The sequence below is a fragment of the Saccopteryx bilineata genome, chromosome 7 (genome assembly GCF_036850765.1).
Source record: "Saccopteryx bilineata isolate mSacBil1 chromosome 7, mSacBil1_pri_phased_curated, whole genome shotgun sequence".
In the NCBI taxonomy this organism is placed as follows: Eukaryota; Metazoa; Chordata; class Mammalia; order Chiroptera; family Emballonuridae; genus Saccopteryx; species Saccopteryx bilineata.
In genome coordinates this window covers 41,550,773-41,566,012 of record NC_089496.1, presented here as the reverse complement: position 1 = coordinate 41,566,012, position 15,240 = coordinate 41,550,773, and the positions used below count along the sequence as shown (strand labels likewise).

The window sequence follows — 15,240 nt, the reverse complement described above, 5'->3', positions numbered from 1 at the left end:
ATTGATGCTTCTCATCTCTTCGTTCCTGCCTGTCTGTCCCTATCTATCCCTCTCTCTGACGCTCTGTCCCTGTAAAAAAAAAAAAAAAAAATAAAAATAAAAATAAAAATCTTAAAAAAAAAAAAAACATGTGAAGAAGAAAAAAAATTCACCCATGATTTCTCCATGCTTACATGTTGCCAATAATAGTCTCCTGACCCAAACATTTTGCAAAATTGTGACCATGTCATGTATGCTGTTTTGTATTCATCTTTTCATCTTTTTCCCCAGTCGTAAAGTAAGTATTTTTCAAAAATGTGATTCACAAAAGCTGCATAACTAGATTCATCCAACAATAATTCTTCTAGAAGAGATTGGTTAATAAAATGTCTAAGAAGACATATGTGGATATTTTTAATTTCCAATAATTTGAGGGTAGCAGTTAGTCATTAGGTTTTCCACGCCTATCTACATAGCTTTCTAGTAAATATAAATATAATTGGCTCTGGTGCCACTATTAAAAGATAAGAGAAGGAAGACTTTTCCCTTAAAATATCTGTTATCAAGATATTAAAAATAATACATGAGTCTTTTTCAAAGATATGGAGAATGTTTTCTTCTTTCTAGATGTCATTCTCAGAAAAACCTGTAACCACCATTGATAGATAAATGTATCTTTACAAAATGCAACTGGTCCAGCTTCTTTAATTTGGTCTATCATTCTGGAAGTCTACTTACTGGTTTATACAACAGTTCACTTAGAATATCTTAGGTGATACACATGGGAGTCTTATATGGGTCTGGGAATTGCTGCCATTGGACCTTACAGATGTTGTACACAAACACCAGGCTCTGGAGTCATTCTGTGCAGCTGTGTAGAAAGTGGGCTATCTCCTCGTCCTCTGGACAGCAGGACATCATTGGTCCCCATCTTGCTACAGTGACTTACTCTACTCTGTCTCTACTTCTACTGCTCCTTTGTAACCAATTACTTCACCCTCCACTTTATATGTCTTTTCTCTGCCTAATGTCTTCTGTTTACCCATAACTTGCCCCACTTAGGGCTTCTCAGGGCTTCTTCCTACTGCCTTACTTTTTAGCTTCAACTCCTTCCACGTGATTGATTTTCCTTTTCATTTCCAGTTCAAATTCTTGAAAGGGAATGGGTGTAGGTAGTCACCACCATCCCTGTTTTGGTAGAGTGTTCACATCCGCTCACTGACCTGGCTGCCCTTCAGTTATCTGATTCTATGGAGGGGGTTGTATAGTACAGATTATGGCTTAAGCTGGTGCCTCAGCTAGGGGCACTGGCTGGAGCAGCTGTCCTAGAAGGGGAATCTGGCACAGCCAGACAGAATGACCTCTGAGTCACATTCTTTTTGTTTTGATTTTTAAAAAAATATACTGACCATTAAAGTAACATATTTTTCATGTCTTGTCAAGACAAAATTCTCCTGATTCTTTCATTTAAAACAGTCACATTACACAGAAACAAAGTATAAGTTGGTGGTTGCCAAAGACCGGAGTCCAGGTTGGGGAAATGGGGAGATCTTGGTCAAAGGGTACAAACTTCCAGTTATAAGATAAATAAGTTCTGGGGATGTAATGTACAACATGATGATTATAATTAATAATACTGTATCATATGCTTTAAAGTTGCTGAGAGTAGACCTTAGATGTTCCACACACACACACACACACACACACACACAAGGTAACTATATGATGTGATGGATGTGTTAACTAACCTTATAAATCATTTCACCATATATATATATTTCACCATATATATATATTTATCACATTGTACACCTTTAAACATCCACAATGTTATATGTCAATTATATCTCAATAAAGCTGTTAAAAATAGTCATATTAGCTAGCTATTTTCTGGATGATTTTAATAGAAATATATTTGAGCTAAATTAAAGTTCCTAAAATTTAATATTATTGGGAAAATGTTCGTGCTTTATAATGTTCAACTGACATTTTAATAAACTTATTCGCAAGAAGGGAAATGCATTTTAATAGTTAATGTAGAATTGTGCCTACGGCTATCAGAAGTTAGCTAAAACGCGGGTGGGGAAGGTCTGGAATATGCTGACTTCAAAAAAGTAGGTTAAAATAATTTCCTTTTTATAATAGAATGTTCTCAGGCATTTTCCTGATGCTTTACTGCTAAAATATTAACAGCTATATGCAATGGTTAACGACAGACTATTATTGTTAAAAATTATTTTTATATGCACAAATTGTAACAAAAAGGAGAATAGATTACAAACACAAATTTATGTTTTGGTTTTACTCTAGAGGACAGACAACTTAAAATGCCTTCTAATTCATCTTACCACTGCAAAACGGGAAGTGAAGTCAGGCAGAAAACTACTTCCTGTCTTCTTGCAGAAAGGAAACAGATATGTAAATATGCTAGGCAGCCTTCAGTTCTCTCTCCACGGAATCCATCCTATGCACGGTCCTGATTTTGGCATTAGAAAAATGTTATGCTGTCATTTCTATGTTCTCAACCCTGGATGTATGTTAGAATCACCTGGGAGGCTTTTAAAATAAACCCTACTTCCAGCCCCCCACCCTCAATTTTCTGATTTATTTGGTTTGGGTATGGTTGGGCATTTATGTTTTTAATTTTTTTTTTAAATTTTATTTATTTATTTTTTACAGAGACAGAGAGTGAGTCAGAGAGAGGGATAGAAAGGGACGGAGAGAGATGAGAAGCATCAATCATTAGTTTTTCAGTGCGCATTGCAACACCTTAGTTGTTCATTGATTGCTTTCTCACATGTGCCTTGACCGCGGGCCTTCAGCAGACCGAGCAACCCCTTGCTGGAGCCAGCGACCTTGGGTCCAAACTGGTGAGCCTCGCTCAAACCAAATGAGCCTGCACTCAAGCTGGTGAGCTCAGGGTCTCGAACCTGGGTCCTTCTACATCCCAGTCCGACGCTCTATCCACTGCGCCACCACCAGGTCAGGCCATTTATGTTGTTAGAAGGTATCCTAAGTAATTCTAAGAAACAGGCAGGAAGCCACTAGGCAAAAAGACAGAACCTGAACATTTGAATTTGTATTCAAGGTGCTCTATTTTCTATTCCCAACCTAGCTTGCCAGGCTTTGGCCAGCCCAAATGGCCTCCCATACCCTCTGCCCATTGCTTGTGCTTCTCCTCTGTTAACCCTTTTCCAGGCACTCTTGGAGGTTCTTCCTCATACTTTTTTTTTTTTTCTGATTCAAATTTCCATCCATTTTTCAAGATCTGGATTAGTATTACCTCCTTTGTAAAATTTTCCCTGACTGCCCTTGACTACAGAGCTTGCTTCTTCTGAACTCACACCGCAGTTATTGCTTAGGAAATCATCTGAATAATTCATCAGTCATGTATGGTTTTGTGTCATCTCTTCTACTGTTATGTTGAATAATTAATATTTGCTTAACTTTTCACCTGTTTGTTATCCAGTTATGTAAACCATAAGCTTCTAGCATTCCTTTGTGTCCTTGTCAAACTGAATGCCTTACATAGTGCAGAAAGTCAATAAATATTTGCCCCTCTCTGCCATCCCTACTTCCACAGGTGTGGTTTAGGTCTTCATCTCTCCTGGAGTTTTGCCCTGGTCCTAATAGGCCTTTGTGACACTACATTCTTTGGCACTTTAAATCAGGCCAACATATGGTGGCTCACATGTATAATGACCAATAAAGCTGATTGTGTGTACTTCTCCGTTTGCTCTTGCTCTCTTTCTGTTTTATGAGCTAGGTGACCCTTTGGCTTTTTTTTTTCTTTTTGACCCCTCACTCTCCTACTGTCTATTCTTCCAGTACTTGAAAGCAGAATTCAATTTCTCTGGTTTTGACTACTTTTGTTCCCTAAGATGTCAGAGTATGACCTACTCTTTAGATCTTCCTGTCCCTATCCTTTGGGTAAACACTTCCCATGGTCATGCTTTGACAAAGCTGACCTAAAATAGCCTGCCAATCCTCCATCAATACCCTGGTGTGATCTGTCAAGATTCCCCTCTAAGAGAACAGATACTCTTTTTTTTTTTTTTTAAATAAATTTTTATGTTTGTTTGTTTGTTTTTATTCATTTTAGAAAGGGGGGGTGGAGAGAGAGAGAGGAGGGGGAGGAGCAGGAAGCATCAACTCCCATATGTGCCTTGACCAGGCAAGCCCAGGGTTTCGAACCGGCGACCTCAGCATTTCCAGGTCGACGCAAATAAATTTTTATTAATGGTAATGGGATGACATTAATAAATCAGGGTACATATATTCAAAGAAAACATGTCTAGGTTATTTTGTCATTAAATTATGTTGCGTACCCCTCGCCCAAAGTCAGATTGTCCTAAGAGAACAGATACTCTTTACACTGGTTTTAGGATTCTCACCGTTTAAAAGAAACCTGATTGTGTTGTCCACATGATTAAAAGACTCTGTTGGTCCCTCATTGCCTATAGAATAAGTATAAATCTGAGCTAATATAGGACTTGTTAAACTTCAAATAGAAATTGAGTTCTTTATGCCATATTTCATGTACTTGGTAGTCACACGTGGCTAGTGGCTATCATATTAGACAACACAAATATAGAACACATCCATCTTTGCAGAAAGCTATGTTGGACAGTGCTCAGCTAAATACCTTAGTGTAGCTCATGAGGCCTTTTACAGTCCTCTCAACCTTTCGCTCTAAATTTTTGGCTGCTACTCACCTTTCAGCTCTGCCCATTTTTCAATCTGACCATCTACTCAGTGCCCTTTCACGACTCCATGCCTTTGAACATGCTGTTTTCCTCTTCCTGAAATGCCCTTTGACTTTATTCTCTGGCAAACTCCTATCTACCTTTTAAGATCCAATTAAAATGTCACCTTCCTTGTGAAGTTCTCTGCCTTTATTAACCACAATAATTTCTTCCTGTGTGTTCTTCTTGTTCTTTGAACCTAGCTCTGTTGCCCTTATCACTGCATTTTGCTATTATTTGCTAATAATCCTAGCTATGCTCGTGGAAAGGGGGTTCTGTTTGATCTATAGGTCTGCCTTATTACCTGAATATGTTTGCTTCACAAGTAACATATTTTCTTATTTATGTGTGGCATGTTTGAAAAGATCATTTGTTGCTTTAGAAGTTTTTTTCCCATTTCTAGTAAAAACCCAGAATGACTTCCTGTCTTCCAGATTGGTCTATTTGTTTTCTAATTAATTCTTATTTGATTTGAGAGGGATGAGGTAGGAGGAGTTAACAAGGTAAAAAACAGACAGACTGTATGTAGGAGCTGGCTCAGATGTGCTCAGGTTCCAGTGGTTACACAAAATAACCTGCATTGCAGAAAAGAGTAGGGAGGAAAGATTGGGGGAAAAATAGAGCCCATGGAGAGAATTGGGGAATTGTATTTGACTGTTTCCAGGCTAAGGCCTAAAGCAGTGATATAATAAAGTGGGAAGAGTTTTCATTACCATTTTGCAAAAACGTACATTTTTTTCTCTTAGAATTTGGTAAGATTTTGATAAATTCTTGTGTCTCGAATTCCTGGAAAGTGAATCCTTCTGATCAAGAAATTAAAATATCAAATAGTTTATTTTCTGTGATTATGGTTAATATCACTCTGAAAAGCTTGTTTTCTTCTGTGAGGTCCATAAATACTAATGGCTCAGAGTCTAAGAGACCTTCACCGATCAGTACAGCCTAGTAGCCCTTGCCGCAAATCTTACAGTTAGTCTTCTTCCTTTGGACACCCCGACCACGCCCATTGATGAAACCACGCCTACCCTCGTCGCCCTCCCCTTCTACCTCACGGATCCGCCCCAAACCCAGCAGAGAAAGATTCTCATTAGTGGAGAAGTTGTTCTGGTCCCGCCCCAGGCGACGGTGATAGGCCGAACTAGTGTGGGGCGGTGGTGGTTGGCTGCCTGGGGACGGGTCTCTAGCGGTGCCTGTCAGAGTGGCTGGCGGCAGTGGCGGCTCTCGGAGCTGGGTTGTCAGTCAGTGAGCGGAGGGGGAAGATGGCTCGTCGGGACCCGTTTTGCTAGGAACAAGGGGGTCAGGTGCCGCTGCTACCCGGGAAAAGCAGGACGGGACGCCGTCGCTGTGAGCCAGACAAGTAGAGTTCTGGAGGTGGAGCTCCGGGAGCCGCTCTGGTGAGTCCGGTCGAGCGACCCACGGCGGGCCCCCTAGGCGGCCGACAACCGATAACTTTTTTGTCAGGGAGGAGCCGGGGCGAGGCGGCGGCAGGGAGGGGACCGGGACTTTGTCCCTCGGGCAGGCGGCGGCTTCTTTGGGGATAACGGCTCCCGCACGAGGCGTCGCGGGAGGGCACAGGACCGCGCTGGGCGCGGGGGGCGTCGCGGGCCAAGAGCGGCGGGGCGGGCGAGTGGGCTGCGCTCGCCGGCTGCGCGCCCCGAAGTTGGACTCAGTCCCGCTGCTGCCCCGGCGGCAGCGGCTTTGTGTGCGCGGGCTGGCTCTTTCTCTTCCCTGCGAGGAGCGGTCTAGGCTGCGGGCGTGACCCAGGTGCCGCCACCGCAGGGGGACCGGCCGCCTCAATGCGGGCTGGATGCGGGTGGAACGCCTCACCCCCGCCCGCCGCACCCTGGCTGATGCTCCGCCCTGACCTCTCCCATCCCTTCCTCCCAGTCCAGTGAGGCTGCCGCCCGCGGTCCAGTCTAGTGGCCAAAATGGTCACCGTCGACCCCCCTCGTTCTTTGAAAGCGTTCGCTTTGGTCGTTGGACCCCGGCGCGACGTAGAGATTCAGAAAGCCGCTGCGGCTCCTTGGCGGTTACACTAGATCTCCGCTTCAGCCCTGGTCGCCTCCTTCCTAGGAGTTATTTCTCTCCCAACGCTGATTTGAACGTTCCCGAGAATCGTCGGGTTTTGTCCGAAAATTGTTTCATTGAAAGCCCACAAGTTTACACGCTTCAGCTAAACTGGGCATCCGTCCTTCAGTGTGCACACGTGTGCTTTGTACACTCAAGAGTTGAGACAGTCCCGAAAGCTTTTAAAATTGCCCCAGTGGTCTGACTGCGCGGAGTCGGTTCTCCGAGAAATACACTCCCGCACGCCCGGCAGCCGCTCCGCTCTTCAGGTAGGGGGAGTCTGTTCCCCTGGCGGCTGGCTGCTGCTTATCTCAGAGACCAGACTGCAGGCAGGAGGGCCAGGCTGTGCTTTTGCAAATGACTTTTCCTTTGAGTCACACGTAGTATTTTGGAGCAGGTATGCCACCTCTTTGGTTCATGTAACACTTTACAGTTTGAGATTTTTCAGCGTTTAAAATCTTATCTGCATGAAGTCATAAGGATCGGTGTAACCTTGAGTCAATGTTGTTTTCTTTGAAAACATTCTCTTCACATCCAAACTCTACTCCCTTTTCCTCCCCCCTACAGTTTCTAAGCATTTTTTCTTTAGGTTAATATGTTTCTTTAGGTTAATAGGTTTGGGAGATGAATATTAGTCCAAAACACCATATTTTTAATATGCAGAAAAAGGCAAGAAAGAGCAAAAGTCTTGAGGATCTGCATCAAAGTCAGTTATTAAAATAATTCATTTAAACAAAATGGCAAGGGAGAAAACCGTAACCTATTTAGAAAACAAATTCTGGATTAGTATTTTTGACTTTACTCTGTATGATTATTACCATAGAGGGATTGTAAACCCTCTTAGTTACCAGCATTAACAGTACCGGGACTTGGACATCCAAATGAAGCATTGGCCAGGTCGGTGTGTTATATCTGCTATGCTTCCTTTTTGTTTTTGTATTTCTCTTTTCTGAAATCTGCTCTTGGTTGCATTTTTTACAGTGGAGTCATTGTGACAGTTTAAAAATACCTTGTAATAAAGATATTTGACGGTTTTATTCAGGATCCTCTTGCCTGATATTTATTTTGTAGTATTAAGAAATCTTTAAATAACATTGGTATCAAGGCCATATTTAAAGTATCAAGTTTACATTTTGCAAATAATATCAATTTTTTTTTTGTACTGACCCAGGCTGAATAGATACTAGGCATACAGAAATAAATGTCATAGTTGTTGTCATCAAGGAATTTACTGTCTAATTTACCAGACAGATAAGTAAAGTAGCAATTATAATACCATGTGGTAAGTGTGATTAGAGATAATGCCTAGTGTAGTAAGGGAGCAGAGTAGGAGATGGCTAACAGCTTCGTGTAGGTAGAGTCAGGAACACCCACTAGAGCTTTGAAGTGTAATATAGTTTTGCCTCATAGACACAGACAACACTATGGGGACTACAGGAGGGAAAGGTCAGGGGCAAAAATAAACAAACAAACCAACAAATAAATAAAATATGTAAAATAAAAAAATTTTGCCAAGTGCAGGAGGTAAGGAAATAACTTTTCAAAAGGAGAGTGTAGTAAGTGAGAAGGCAAGGAGGCATGAGAAGCCATGACTGTTTAATTTTTAATTGAATTTATTGAGGTAATACTGGTTAAAATTATACAGGTTTCAGGTACACATTTTTTTTAAAGATTTTATTTATTGATTTTACAGAGAGAAGAGGTGGTGTAGCAAGAAGTATCAACTCATAGTTGCTTCACTTTAGTTTTTTATCAATCACTTGTTGTATGGGCCTTGACTGGGCAAGGCCACGGTTTCAAAGTGGTGACCTCAGGTCAACACTCTATCCACTGAGCCACCACACGCCACAGGTGCACAATTCTGTAACACATCATCCCTATATTGTGTGTTCACTACCCCAAGTCAGATTTTTGTCCATTACCATTTATCCCCCCACACCCTCCTCCACCTCCCCCCGTACCTTCCCTGCAGTCACCACACTGTTGTTCATCTCCATGAGTATTTTTCTCTTGCTTAATCCCTCCACTGTTAGCTCCCACCTCCCTCCCCAAGTCACAGCTGTCCGCCTGCTCTCTAGCTATGAGTCTGTCTCTATTTTGTTTAGTTCATTTTGTTCATTAGATTCCACATAGGAGTGAAATCATATGGTACTTGTCTTTATCTGACTGGCTTATTTTCCTTAGCATAATGCTTTCCAGCTCATCCGTGCTGTCTCAGAGGGTAAGATTTCCTTCTTTTTCATTACTGTATAGTATTCAATTGGTCTAAACCATGACAGTTTAGAGAAGTCGTCAGCAAATCCAAAGTTAATAACATTGACATTGACATGGCTTGAATGCAGGGATTAGGAAAATGGTGGAAGATGAGAATTGTGAGGGTGGTAGAGGACCAGACCACAGTATTGTTTCCTGGCTAGGCCATTGGATTGAAGGTGATCAATAGCTATTTAATGGATTTGTGTTTTAGACCCTCACTCTGAAGAGTGAGGTAGAATCTGACTGGTCCTGTCACCTTTGGGAAAAAAGGAAGAAGGAATCAGGTCCCTGAGGATTTGACTTGGTTCTATTGATTGGAAATGTGGAACACAGAAATAGAGGGAAGATGGTAAAATCAATTTTCAATTTTTTTTTTTAATTTGAGGAAGCTATGCAACATTCAGGTGAAGATGTAGATGTTTGGATCTATGGATGTGGAATTTATAAAGGAATTCAGGATGAGAGGGAAGATTGGGGGTTAAATTGAAGCTATATTGATTTGCTCGTGTTAAAATAACTTAGGGATAGTCTTTAGCGTGATAAAAGCAGTAGTCTGAGAACAGACCCTGATAGAGAGCAGAAATAGAAGAATAGTGTGAAAGAGAAGAGTACTGTAGTAGTTAGAGAAAGGTAGGAGGGCCAGTAGGAGAGATGCTAAGGATGAAGGGATTTTTAAATAGAGGGGCAATTGATCAACAATTTTGAATGCTGCAAAAGGGGATCAAGTAAGGAGAGAACTCCAGGGACCAATTAATTTGTCAGAAGTCCATCAGTGACTTTAACAAGTATAGTTTTATCTGAGTGATGATTCAGAAACCAGTCTTCAGAAAATTGAGAAAGAATGGGTGATGATAAAGTAGATATGCTTGAGTGAGACATTTCAAGAAAGCTGAAATGAAGAATGGAGAGAGGGGATAAAGATAACTAACTATAGAACAGTGGTTCTCAATCTTAGCTGCAATTTACAATCATCTGGAGAGCTTTTAAGAATCCCAGTCTCCAGGGGGGAACCCACACACCAATTTATGAGGTAGGACCTAGACATCAGTATTTATTTCAAAAGCTTTGTTGAATTATAGTTGGCATTAATGGACTATACATATTTAACGTGCAGTTTGTTTGATGTTTACATTCGCAACATCATCACCACAATCAAAATAATGAACACATTTGTCACCTCCAAAAGTTTTCTCATGTCTTTTCATAATCTTTCCCTTTCAACTCCTGGAAACTACTAATCTACTTTCTGTTATGATAGATTGGTTGCATAGGTATTTTAAAGTTCCCTGGGTAATTCCACTGTGTGTGCATGTTGGAAACCACTACAGCGGGATACAGATTGAAGGAATGTTGTGTTTGTTTCTTTACAGTCTTAAGGAAAGCAGGAAGTGAGATATACAGGAAAGAGTCGATATTTATTAAAACTAAGTCTCTGAGGCAGTAGAAATGGTTGGAATTTAAAAGCTTTGACCAATAAGAAAGGAAGACAATTCTGTTAGCAACATCCCTCACAAAGAATATAATGATATAGTTTATTTCCTTGTTATTAGCATTAAAGTTGTCATTATGTAGAATCAAGATTGGTTCTCTGAAGTACAAAAAAAAAATTAGAGAGCATGTTAATATTGAGAAAATGGATGCCCTTCAGAAAACTCCTTAAATGGAGCCTGAGACCCCTGGCACCGCTATGCAGTGCTTTGTCATTTTTTGGAGGGGAGCAGATGGAGTTAACAGTTTGACTATTGCTTATTGTTGAGAGCCAAATACTGCCAGAGTCTTTTTGGCCCTCTTGGAGTTAGGCAGCATATTTACACTGTGGAAAGAGAACATTTAATATTTGAAAATCCCCGATTTACAACATCTTTGCTCAGAAGAAATCCTGCTAGCTTGCCCTTTGGATATATGCCTTTTAAATACATTGGGGGAGAAAATCATTCATTGATCTCCCAAATGAGATGGAGAAGAATTGTGATTAGAAGTGTTGAAGGCCCATACTTTCTATACTGAGAAAGATAATACCTATATCCCCCATCTACTTTTTAAAAAGATTTTATTTATTTATTTTTAGAGAGATAGGGGAGAGAGACAGAAGGAGAGATACAGAGAGAGAGAGAGAAGTGGGGAGGAGCAGGAAGTATCAACTCCCAATATGTACCTGGACCAGGTAAGTCCAGGGTTTTGAACCAGTGACCTTGGCATTCCAGGTCTACGCTTTGTCCACTGTAACACTACAGATAGGCAAATCCCCCATTCACTTTTTGTTTGTTTCTTTTTTTCTTTTCTTTTTTACAGAGACAGAGAGAGAGTCAGAGAGAGGGATAGATAGGGACAGACAGACAGGAACTGAGAGAGATGAGAAGCATCAATCATTAATTTTTCATTGTGGCACTTTAGTTGTTCATTGATTGCTTTCTCATATGTGCCTTGACCTGGGGGCTACAGCAGACCAGTAACCCCTTGCTCAAGCCAGCGACCTTGGGCCCAAGCTGGTGAGCTTTTTGCTCAAACCAGATGAGCCTGCGCTCAAGCTGGCGACCTTGGGGTCTTGAACCTGGGTCTTCCACATCCCAGTCTGATGCTCTATCCACTGTGCCACTGCCTGGTCAGGCTCCCCATTCACTTTTTAGAAAAAATATTTCTAGCTCACAATTTGGATATAGGTAAATGCTGAGCTTTACTGGTTCTGAGATCCAAACCTTGTTATTCTTCACCCTTGATTCTTTTGGCAGGGGGCTAAAAGCATAACAATTAATATCTAAATATTTTTTGACAAGTGCTTGATCATAAATAAAGGAAGAGTGAAAATTTTTGTTTGATTGATTTCAAGTCCTGAAATTTTCTTTCACTGTGATTCAAGTATCAAAGTATGCTCTGACCTAAAGAGGGTAGACATCTCTAATTTTGGTGCACCTAAATAGGGTGGGATATTAGTGTTGGCATGATTTTGGATACCATTGTTACTATAGCCACAGCAATATTATAAACATTCTGTATTTTCTTAATTACTAATGTAATAAATAATTGTAGAACAATTGTAAATTTCAGGAAAGCATAAATAGTAAGTGATTTTTATAATGCCTTCACCCGGAGATGATCATTATTAACACTTTGGTGAATATTCTTATAGTTCTTTTTTATTAAGTATTTTATTTTTTTAACAAAAAGAACCCATATTGTGTGTAATTCTTTTTGTGTATGTGTGTGTGCTGCTTTGTCACTATCTTATTTTCACTTAACAAAATGAGTCAATAAAATATTATTTGTTTATAATGTAATATTGTTTTAAATGTATAGCTTATATTGCAGCAAATGGGCTTACCATCATTTATTTAACCACTTTTTTTTTTTTAATTATTCAGTGAGTGGAAGGGAGGTTGTGAGACAAACTCCAGCATGCGCCCTGACCCACTGACTGGGATCCACCTGGCAAGCCCACTATGGGGCGATTCTCTGCCCATCTGGGGCTGTGGGTGCAACTGAGCTCTTCTTAGCACCTGAGGTGGAGGCCACAGAGCTATCCTCAGCACCGGGGCCAACTCACTCCATTGAGCCCTGGCTGCAGAAGGGGAAAGAGAGAGAGAAAGGGAGAATGAGGTGAGAGGGGAAGGGTGGAGAAGCAGATGGGCACTTCTGTGTGCCCTGAGTGGGAATCAAACCTGGGACATCCACATGCTGGGCCAATGCTACACCACTGAACCAACCTGACCAGAGTCCCACCATTTTAATTGTTGAAAATTTAAGCTTTTTCTAATAATGTTGAGTGAATATTGTGGTTCCAGTTAGCTTCTTGACGGATTAATCGTTGCCCATATCTTTATTTCCTTAAGATAAATCCTGAAGTCAAAAGTTATCCATATTTAAGTTATTTTAATAGGTATTAATAGATTGCCTTCCAGAAAGGTTTAATGAATATCCACACTTACTGTTTTGAGAAAGCCAACAACCTCTCATTCAGCACTAGCAATTAAAGAACTGCCATTTTCATATGAAAAGTTATATCTTTTATAAATTTTTTTTTCTTATTAGTGAAAATAAATATTTATATTTTTTTGTGAATTATCCATTAGTGTCCTTTGTTTATTAAGATATTGGAGGTATTTAAAAATTGCATTATGAGGCCTGACCTGTGGTGGCACAGTGGATAAAGCATCGACCTGGAAATGCTGAGGTCACTGGTTCAAAATCCTGGGCTTGCCTGGTCAAGGCACATATGGGAGTTGATGCTTCCAGCTCCTTCCCCCTTCTCTCTCTGTCTCTCTTTCCTCTCTCCCCCTCTCGGTCTCTCTCTCTCTCCTCCCAAAAAAAAAAAAAAAAAATTGCATTATGAGCCTGACCAGGCAGTGGCGCAATGGATAGAGCGCCGGACTGGGATGCAGAGGACCCAGGTTCAAGAACCTGAGGTCGCCAGCTTGAGCGCGGGCTCATCTGGTTTGAGCAAAAGCCCACCAGCTTGAACCCAGGGTCACTGGCTCCAGCAAGGGGTTACTCGGTCTGCTGAAGGCCCGCGGTCAAGGCACATATGAGAAAGCAATCAATGAACAACTAAGGTGTTGCAACGCGTAATGGAAAACTAATGATTGATGCTTCTCATCTCTGCGTTCCTGTCTGTCTGTCCCTGTCTATCCCTCTCTCTGACTCACTCTCTGTCTCTGTAAAAAAAAAAAAAAAAAAAAAGGCTATAGAAAAATAAAAAAACAAAAAAAATTACATTATGAGAGCTTTTTGTATATAAAACAGACTTTATCAAATTATATTGCAAATAATTTTTCCACTTTGTTGTTTGCATTCTCATTTTGTTTTTTGGTGTTTTTCTTTTTAGACAGATTTTTAACATTTTTTGATATAGTCAAATATATCATTTTTCTTTATGGTATCAGCCTGCTTAGGAAAGCCTTCTTGAATTCCCAGATAATTTAACTATTCACCTCTATTTTCTTATATTACCTTCACAGTTTTAAAAACCATTTACATATTTAATCTATTTGGGATGTATTTTAATGTAGAATGACAAGTCATTTATTTTAATACTATTTATTGAACAATTATATTTCTTCAGAGGTTTTAAGCGTCATCTTTATTATATACCAATTTTTAAAAAATATGCCTATATGATATTTTTCTGGGATTTTTATTCTGCTTCTTTGGAATCTTTATTATTTTGATCCATTAATTTCAAACAGTCCTAAATACAACTTTTAATATCTTTTATTATATGGTTGTGTGAATTCCTATTATCTTTTTCAAAAGGTTTTTAGCATTTCTCATATATTGTTTTTTCTAGATTACTTTCAATTCAGTTTATAAAGATCCCAAAGAACCCCACTGGAATTTCTAAATTAATTTTTAGAGATAGTTGTGATCTCTTTACAATAATATTAATAATTTCTCCAAGTCATCTCTAATGACAGTGTTTTGTAGTTTTCTTCATGTGATTCTGCCTGTTTTTAAAGTTAATTTTTGATATTTTAAAACACTGTTGCTATTGTGAATGAATCTTTTTTCACTGTACAGTATTTTGAAGAGGATTACATCTTCCTGATAGAACATGGAAAAGTTGGTGATTTGTGTATACTGTTTTCTAACTGGTTATTTTATGGACTCTTAATTCTGATAATTCTTATTGGATTTTTGTAATAAGGCAGTTATAGTATTGAAAATAATGTTAATTTTGTTTTCTTGCCAATATTTAATCCTTTTTAAAAAAATTACATTTATCAGAATGTCTAGGATAATTTTAAATTAGAGTAGTGAATAGTAGGCATCATTGGCTTGTTTGTCATTTAAATGAGAGTGCTTTTAGGGTTTCACAGTTGTTTTTTTTGGACAAATTTTTTTAGTATGTTAGGAAAATAGTCTTCCATTTTCTTTATTTTATTTTTTTGAAATTGAGGTTAAGTAGAAAGTCCCGGAAAGGGAATGGGATAATATTTGTATAATGTACTTCATTTAATTCAGATTTTAATTTATAGGGTGTTCAAGATCAATTTGCATTCCTGAATCCTGTTTGTACCTTGTAAAGAATGTTAAGTGCAACACATATAAGAGATCAAGGGGTTTTGGAAGCAGTACTTTTCCACTGTAGTTTAAATATTTGCCATTGTTGAGGCTTGCATCAGGGTAGCCTTTTAGTACTAAATGTTAAGTGATACTCGTTTGGTGTGTTTCTTGCACAAAGAGTCTTTTGATGAACTGA

The 15,240-nt window shown here is 39.6% G+C and overlaps 1 protein-coding gene across 2 annotated transcripts in view; it reads left to right on the top strand.

The window, feature by feature from the left end:
- The first annotated feature begins 5,928 nt into the window (after positions 1-5,928).
- Positions 5,929-15,240, top strand: part of HYCC1 (hyccin PI4KA lipid kinase complex subunit 1) — a 68,655-nt gene continuing 59,343 nt past the window's right edge. For both annotated transcript variants that reach the window (XM_066239515.1, XM_066239516.1), the window contains exon 1: positions 5,929-6,118. The gene's annotated coding sequence lies outside the window, so the exon portion shown is untranslated. The remainder of the gene's footprint in view (positions 6,119-15,240) is intronic.